We start from the raw sequence: 9681 nt of genomic DNA, 5'->3' as shown, positions 1-9681 counted from the left end.
AATGCAACTAAGCAGCTCTATAATAGCACCCAATCACCCAATTGCCACCCGATTTTCAAAAGTAAAATGTAATTAATCATTATCATCCTAATAGTCATAAGGATGATGATTCCTAAGGATTCCCCAGCACTATTAAAAAAACCAAACTATAATCTATCTGCCGCTCCATTGTGGTTAACAATGAAACAAGCGGAGAGCTTTTATTTGCTACACACACACACACACACACACACACACACACCGCCGTCCTTTTATCCTTCTGCCCAATTAAAATAAATAAATAGGAAGATTTACAATCTGGGGTAAGCGGGATGCGTTCTGATTGGCCAGCAGTGACATCATGCCTTGAGTCCCTAGGGAAAATAGGTGGGGCAGCAGAGGGGGTGTGGGTGTGCTCCTTATTGTATATGAGCACAAGCTGCCAGCTGGGGTTGGAAGTCTCAAGGGAATAAAAACACACAAACACACCACGGCTGCTTCTAACCCCCCCCCCCCCGATAAGGCTTTGTCATCAGACTTTGAGAGTGCCAGAATATGGGTTATACAAAATGCACGTGCGACTTTCGCCAGCAAGGCGGGATTTTATGATACGTGGGTAGAATGAAATATTACATTGCTTTGACTCCTTGCTTTATTTACCAAAAAAAGAATATTGTATATTGATTAAGTACAGTGGTTCCTCGGTTTACAAACACAATTGGTTCCGGAAGTCTGTACTTAACCTGAAGCGTACTTAACCTGAAGCAAACTTTCCCATTGAAAGTAATGGATTAATCAATTCCAGACAGGTCCGCGGAGTACTTAAACTGAAAATACTCAAACCGAGGCGTACTTAAACGGAGGTATGACTGTAAATGTGACGATGATGATGGTGATGATTCTAGCTGCACGATGGTGATCTACTCAATTGCCCACTTTAAAAGAATGATTTTTGCAAGGTGTAGTAGTATGTTGTATATATGGAAGAACTTACACAGAGTTAGTGAAATTTAGAGACAGAAGACAGGGGGGGGAAAGCAATTTGAAAACGCACGGGTCCCCACTGTCAGTAATGGGAAGCAAATGTTTACATTGGAACTATTTGGCACATGTTTTCGTTGCGGAGATAGTCGATTATTAATATAAATGATATTTATATAGATTCTATCAAAGCGTTTGAGTAGGAACATAATTATAGTTTTGTGTTTGAATTTGAATATTCAAAACCAAAATTATACACATACTTGGATGAGGTCCCTTTCAGATGACCTGCTGAAAGAGCATTCAGCTCAGTTTGTTTGCAGAAATATTAGATGATATTTAGTGAGCATTTGGCCTGATTGGCTTGCGGGGAGATTAGACTGAAAGTTGTGTCAAGCAAGTGCTATGGCACACTCTCTTCTAGCAGAATCTTCCCATCACTTTCCTTACTGCAAAAGTCTGATATTTTCGGGAAAGCGGGTTCGTAGTGCAAGAGCTCCAAATCAGCTGTAATTGTGCAGCCTAAATGTGCAGGGATGTGTCTGAGCCACACTTGCAAAATGGTGACAGTCTGGAAGTGACATTGGTGTACAAGTAACACACACACCATTTGCCACCTACTCTCATCCTGACCAACGAAAATTTGCGCATTCTCTGCAAACTGCACACCCAACAGCAAACTTGTCTGCCTCATTGCCATCTTTATGTCCAGCTTTTCTTTAGTGTAGTGGTTAAAGAGGTCGTTCCCAAATAAAATCTCACCTGTGCCACAACCGCAGTCAGTGGGCTAGGTGCCCTAGTCACTACAAGCCCTTCAGTTTAATGAGCTGGTTCACATATAATTCTAAGCCATGGTGAGCTTAGCCAAAGCATGGTTTGCTTGAACATGTGAACCCAGTGCAGCAAAAACTAACCATGGTCTGTTTTCCATCCACAAACCACAATGGAAAGACATGGTTTGTTGTTGGCTTATAAACCATGGCTTGCTTAACTGTGGTTTGTTATATCGTTTTTGTTTTATTTGATTGAATAATAAAACAGACAATACAAGCAACATTACAGACATTAACAATAAAAATTATAATATAAGTTAAGTTCCAATTCAAAGAAATTCAGCTTTAGTCTTCTCACAGTAATAATAATTTTATTATTTATATGTCACCCATCTGACTAGGTGACCCCCTCTGGGCGTCTCCCAACAAAATATTAAAAACACAATGAAACCTCAACCATTAAAAACTTCCCTGTACAGGGCTGCCTTCATATATCTTCTAAAAGGCACGTACTGTAGTTATTTATCTGTTTGACACATACTGGGAGCCAATGTAGATCCTTTAGGACCGGTGTTCTATGGTCTCAGAGCATAGCTGCCAAGTTTTCCCTTTTCTCGCGAGGAAGCCTATTCAGCATAAGGGAAAATCCCTTTAAAAAAGGGATAACTTGGCAGCTATGTCTCAGCGGCTGCTCCCAGTCACCATTCTGGCCGCTGCATTCTGGATTAGTTGTCATTTCCGAGTCACCTTCAAAGGGTGGCCCCACACAGAAGCGCATTGCAGTAGTCCAAGCAAGCGGACTTCCATGGCTAGGCAGTGACTTTGCTCCTGCCAGGACACAGTAAACTAGGCCTCCTTGGGAGGACTTTGGAGCAGGTGTTTGCTGTAATTGCACCGAGTCAGTGTGCTGGGTGCGTCATCACCAGCTAACGCCCTTGTGTTTGGTTCAACCGGCTCATCTGGAACGAGGAAAAATTAAGCCACAAAATCAACTGCTCCCATTTCCTTCGCCTTGAAGTGTGTGTGTGTGTGAGAGAGAGAGAGAGAGAGAGAGAGAGAGAACTGTGTTCACCTATCATAGTAACCCAGCTGTAGGGAACCTCAGGTCTACAAGCCAATTGTGGCCCTCCAGACTTCTCTAAATGGCCCTCATAGCTCTCCCCACCCACACCCCTCACTGGCCCTACTTTGTGTGCTTCTGGCTGGCTGGGATGAGTCGCTGAACTCCGAATAATGCCTCTCATTTGCCCGGATGGAAGACAAGGGAGGAGCAGGTCTGGCCCAAGGCATTTTGGCGCATGAGGCAGACCCCAAAATGGCGCACACACCCCGCCAGGGAAGAAGGCGTGAGGGAAGATCTACATCGGGGACAAGGGGTGTGGGGAGAGAAAGATCAACATTGGGGTTTGCTGCCACGGTGAATCCTGCCACCTGAGGCATTCTCCTCGCCTTGCCTCATGGAGCAAGCGGCAACAGCAAACCATGGTTTGGTGTTCCGTCTAAACCAAAAACGGGGGTTTGTTTCACTCAAAACAGGTAATTCTATGATAAGGTTCGTGGGTTGGCTTGAGTGAAACAGTCCATGATCCCTGGTTCAGTTTGTAGCACTTATCCAGAGAAGCGGAAGCTATTAACTATGGTTTGCCGCAGGGAGTGGGCTGAATGTGGCCCTCAAAGTGTCTCTGTCTGGCCCTCAGAACTCTTCCAAGGCGACACCCTTGCTTCACACCCTGGTTGGAATATGGAATACCGAGGACCTTCTCGGTAGTGGCGTCTGCCGTGTAGAACGCCCTCCCATCAGATGTCAAGAAAATAAACAACTATCTGACTTTTAGAAGACATCTGAAGGCAGCCCAGTTTAGGGAAGTTTTAATGTCTGATGTTTTATTGTGTTTTTAACATTCTATTGGGAGCCACCCGGAGTAGCTAGGGAAACTCAGCCAGATGGGCGGGGTTAATAATAATAATAATAATAATAATAATAATATATTTATACCCCACCCATCTGGCTGGGTTTCCCCAGCCAGCCACTCTGGGTGGTTTCCAGGCAAATATTAAAATACAATAATAATAAAATTATTATTGTTATTGTTATTGTTATTATGATTATTATTTGCTTAAACTCTGAAAATGCCTTCTGACTGTTTTGATGGTTGATAGAGGGTTGGTGGGTTGGTTGGTTTGGGTGTGTAGAATCCACTCCACTCTACTAAAAGGTAATTTTTAATTTTTTAATCCATTATTCTTGGTAGTAGTGGTAGTATTTACCCATCCTTCAACCTACGGTCCCAGAGCAGGTTACACCCATTTAGAATAATAGAATCATAGAGTTGGAAGAGACCACAAGGGCCATCCAGTCCAACCCCCTGCCAAGCAGGAAACACCATCAAAGCATTCTTGACATATGGCTGTCAAGCCTCTGCTTAAAGACCTCCAAAGAAGGAGACTCCACCACACTTCTTGGCAGCAAATTCCACTGTTGAACAGCTCTTACTGTCAGGAAGTTCTTCCTAATGTTCAGGTGGAATCTTCTTTCTTGTAGTTTGAATCCATTGCTCCGTGTCCGCTTCTCTGGAGCAGCAGAAAACAACCTTTCTCCCTCCTCTATATGATATCCTTTTATATATTTGAACATGGCTATCATATCACCCCTTAACCTTCTCTTCTCTAGGCTAAACATACCCAGCTCCCTAAGCCGTTCCTCATAAGGCATCGTTTCCAGGCCTTTGACCATTTTGGTTGCCCTCTTCTGGACACGTTCCAGCTTGTCAGCATCCCTCCCGAACTGTGGTGCCCAGAACTGGACACAGTACTCCAGGTGAGGTCTGACCAGAGCAGAATACAGTGGTACTATTACTTCCCTTGATCTAGACGCTATACTCCTATTGATGAAGCCCAGAATTGCATTGGCTTTTTTAGCTGCTGCATCACACTGTTGACTCATGTCAAGTTTGTGGTCTACCAGAAATTTAAACAGCGATTGACATGTTGCTCTGCCTACCACTGGCCTGCCGCCCTCAGAAAGTTGCCCAGGAGGGGGACTAGATTTACTCGACGACGTGCAAACTAGGGCAGATAGATGTGGACAGAGCCCTGAAATCTGGGACCATCCTAGTCCAACACAGCCTTTGCTGACTTGGTGCCCTTTTGAACTACAACTCCCATGAGCTCCAGCCAGCACATGGGAACTGTAGTCCAAAACACCAGGAGGGTGAATGTAGGCTGCTCCGGCGTATCTGACTCATGCCGAGGCTGGGCTGAGATTTGCCGGTGACTTGTCAGCGTGGGAAAAGGGATCCAGGCTGGATTTTCCCTTCGCCCACACAAGGAAGGTTGCCTGGCTGTTGATGATAATCCGGCAGCTGGGACAGCGGGGTAGCGATGCAGCAGTGAGCAAGAGGGGATTTTGCATGTGTCAAACAAAAGAAAATACACCCCTAGGTGACAGCGGGGAGAGTATGAGTAAGGAAGGGGGGGGGGAGAAAGGGTTGCAAAGGCAAATTTCCACACTAGAGATGATTAGGAAAGAGATTGAAGAGAAAGACTGAAGACATCGTCCAGCAAATATGAGCTGCGTCCCGGCTGAAATTGTGCCTGCAGTTCTGGTCCTTGCATCTCACAAGAGATAAAACAGGAAAGGGGGAAGAGGAGGGCAAGTAAAATGACCCAGGGGCTGGGGCCAGTCTGCATCCGAAGGTGGAAGAACGGTGCCTACAAAGTTCACTTGACAAAGTTCACTTGTCTTTTTTACAGGTAGAATCACAGTTGGAATGTACTCCAAGGTCATCTAGCCCAACCCACTGAGATGCAGGAATCACTGCTAAAGAATCCCTGACACTTGCCCCACCCCCCAAAAAACCCTCTATTTAAAAGCCTCCAGTGAAGGAGAGCCCCACCCACTTCTGAGGTGCTCTGAGCACCAGGAACTGCTTCCTGGTGTTTAGTCAGAATCTCCTTTCTTGTCATTTGAATCCGTTGAACCCAAACGGATGGTGATGATTAATCAATTGCCGCTACATTTATATCCAGCCCAGAAACTCGGGAACTGCTGTATGCGGTTCCGCACGGGCCAATTTCGTCAGGTGGGTGGGGCCACCCACCTGTCAATCACCTCAGTCGCAATGACATCCAGGGAGCAGTGTTCGGCCTGCACAGTCAGCTGATCCTCGGAGGCCTCCATGAACAGGGGATGCGCGCAGGAATTTGCAGGGAGCAGCAATCAGCTTATTGGGGGGTGGGGTGGTTGCAAACCCTCCTTCGCTCAGCCATATATTTACCTCCCCCACATCTGCAACGTCAGGCATAGGAACCAACTCCTAGGTGCTGAGCTCCCTTTGGCTCCCGCCAATAAAATATTTGAGGGGGCTGGGACCCCCACAAAGCTGATGGGCATTGCCTGGGACCCCTGGTGTCAAGTGCTGGGCAGGATGGGAAAGGTCTGATCAAAGCGGCCTTCCAGGATCCTTCCCCTCCATGGGAGGAGGAGGAGACGGAGCCACAGCCATTGAGGCTCAGCTACGTGCCTGGCCTCCTTGGGGGGGGGGGTATTATTATTATTATTATTATTATTATTATTATTATTATTATTATTATTAATATACCACTGTTCAAGATAAAAAATGCAAGATATAAATACTTTTATAAATCAAAACATATTCATTACATTAATTGATTACATTTTTGCCCACTTTTCTTTCAAGGAGCTCAGAGCAGCCTATGTCCTCCGCATTTTATGCACGCAAGAACCCTGTGAGATAAGTTAGGCTGAGTCTCATGACTTTGAACCCTGGTCTCCCAGGCCCCAGCCCAACTCTCTAACCATTACACCACCGCTGTCTCATGCGCATGGCGTGCGGAGAGGTCAGGGGGAGGAGATTTCCTTCCTCTCTTCCATAATACTAGGCCTCAAGTTCACAAACGGACTGGCAGTAAGTTCAGGACAGACCAGAGGAACAACTTCTTGACACAACACATAATTAACTTATTTGTCACCACAGGATGAGGTGATGAGAGCTACACAACTGACCTCAGGTGTGGATCAGACACATTCGTGGAGGGCAGAGGGAAGTCAATGGCCACTAGCCATAGTGGTTATGTGGAGCAGCCACATCTAGAGGCAGTCTACCTTCAAATGCCAGTCACTGAGGGAGCAACAGCAGGTGGGGGCTGTTGTTTCATGACATGATGGTGGGCTTCCCAGAGGTATCTAGATGGCCAGAGGATACTTAAGATGGACCACTGAGCTGAACTAGCAGGGGGAATTTATAAGAAAGGGAGCTGACAGGACAGAAAGTTTATTTCCTGGCCTGGGATCCTCAACATGGCGGTTGTGGGCACCACAACCCCTCAGATGCCCCACTGCCCTTCACATTAGTTAACAGTTGTTTTTAGAAGGCTTCTATTGGGGGGCTTCCTGCTTTTGGGGGGGGCAGCCCTACTTAAAGACACTGAGAATTGAACCAGGGGCCTTCTGCATGAGAAGCAGATACTCTCTCACTGACCTACAGTCCTGAGTGGTGGGGCCCTGGATATCTGCCCAAAGTCCTATCTTCATGGCATCATTGCCCAAGACCTTTTTCTGCTCAGGGGCCCCACTAGAGACCCACCTTGTGCAAGAAAATCAAATGATGCAGAGAATACACACTCCTAACAATAGACAAAACACCTCCACCTGGGAGGAGAGAGCCAGCAGTAAATCACACTGAGCGAGTCAGAGTTAACTCTTTATTAGCAAGAACAAGATCTGCACAGGAGTGTCAGGCCTAATGAGCACAGCAACTCATATCTGGCAGGTCTTGCCCCCCTTGAAGCAGTTGCAGAGACTGAAGGTTCCTGCCTCCCCACAGCTGCCTAAGTCCCCTCCTCTCCAGGGTTTTTTCCCTAAGCAATCAGAGACTGTTCCTGTGTGTGGCCAATCTATACTCTGTCCTTTTCATGCCTCTTTTGGTTCTGGAAGACCAGCGGGGAAGCGAGCTTGTCGCAGCAGGAGGGGGAGACTCCCTGGCTTCTGCACCAGCCAGATGTATCCCTGCCTCTTGGCCTCCCCGTCCCCTGCTTCAGCTTCTGCCTCTGATTCTGGACTTCTCTCTGCCACAGGCTCCCCCTGCTAACTAAACCCTGTGACCCTGTCAGCTTCCGACACCTCCTTTTCTCAATCTTCTCCCTCTGACCACTCATCATTGTCCTACCACCAACCCCGGGCTCTGAGCCTTCTTCCTAGCTGGTCCCTCCCACCATTCCTCTATGCCCAACCAGTCCGTGACAACACCCTTAAAAAACTACAGGTCTTAGGATTCTTGGTGTGTGTGTGTGTGTGTGTGTGTGAGAGAGAGAGAGAGAGAGAGAGAGAGAGTGTGTGTGTTTACCTTAAATCAGGCAATCCCAATCTCAGCCCTCCAGATGTTTTGGGACTACAGTCCCTATCATCCCTGACCACTGGTCCTGTTAGCTACGGATGATGGGAGTTGTAGTCCCAAAACATCTGGAGGGCCAAGTTTGGGGATGCCTGCCTTAAATGTATAATGTGGGTATGCCTCCCTAAATGAAGTTAGTGCATTTTACCCCTGAAAGGCAGGGGTGGGGGCATGGGGAGGGCAGGATAAGACCATTACGTACATCCATGAGCTCAAATGGCTTAACAAGGTATCAGCAAGGATCAGCTAGATACTCTCTGGAGGGAGTACACAGGCACCAGAACAATGGGCAGCTTGACAACTGAATGACACACGCCTTAGATGACACACGCAATCCCAATGACCAACACACATACTCATCCCTGATTGCGGGCGGCTGCAGAGGAGCCTGTTCCTTGACTCAGCCCTCAAGTGACGTCTGTTGCATCACCAGGCAAGAGGCACCCAAACAACCAGCAAAGGAAGTGTTCAGGAAAGGAGCAAAAAGCACTGTGGTTCATCCAACCCTCCCCCCCCCATCACGGTTTTCAACTTTGAAAAGTGTATATTTAAATTTCTTTGGGGAAGAAAACCAGTTCGGTCTCACCATTTTGCACATTTTGCACCATTTCTTCACATGGCAGCATAGCTAAACTATGGAATTTGATCCCACAAATGTAACTGGAACATAGCTGCCAAGTTATCCCTTTTTTATAGGGATTTTCCCTTATGCTGAATAGGCTTCCTCGCGAGAAAAGCGAAAACTTGGCAGCTATGAACTGGAGCTATCCAGCTTGGAGGGCTTCAAAAGAGAATTAAACAAATTCAAGGTAGTTGCCTTGGACATCCTGGGAGGTCAGGGTTCAGATCCCACCCCCACCCCAGCTCTGAAGCTCACTGGGGGACCTTGCACCAGTTACCATCTCTCAGCCTTACTACCTCACAGGGTTGTTGTGAGGATAAAGTGGCAAGCAGGAGAAGCATGTCACCAGCTGGAGCTCCTTGGAGGAAAGGTGGGTAATTAAAGTAATAATAAAAGAATCCGAATAGGTGTCTGTCTGGATTGTACCATTTCAGACTGCAGGGGAGCAGGGTGAACCATGCAACACTGCCCTGTGAAAATACCCATTGCCCCTAGAAAACAGCATTCCAAAGAGGCTACGCTGTACCCTTCTCCCTGACTTGCTAGCTTTCTACATGCAAGGGCATTTTCCCCACATGGACACATGCATTCAGACATGCAAAACTTTCCTTGAAGGGGCACAGTCCAGGTGCTAGACACAGCACGATATGTACTACTTCACTTACTTCAGAATGTGCTGTGCCCATCATGCAGCAACCCTGCTGGAAAAAGTAGGTATAATGCATATTGTATTGCTATTTTTATCATGGGAGGCTGCTGAAATAGGGGTGGGGAGATAGATGCTTTTCACACATCATCATTCCTCAGGATCTGTGAATTGAAGGAGAGCTCTGCAGGATGGACCAATGGGGGTCCACCTAGGCCAGGGTCCCATTTCCCACAGTGGCCAGTCAGATGCCCTCTGGAAGCCCAC

The sequence above is a fragment of the Zootoca vivipara genome, chromosome 17 (assembly GCF_963506605.1).
Source record: "Zootoca vivipara chromosome 17, rZooViv1.1, whole genome shotgun sequence".
In the NCBI taxonomy this organism is placed as follows: Eukaryota; Metazoa; Chordata; class Lepidosauria; order Squamata; family Lacertidae; genus Zootoca; species Zootoca vivipara.
Note: the sequence above shows the minus strand (reverse complement) of the source record.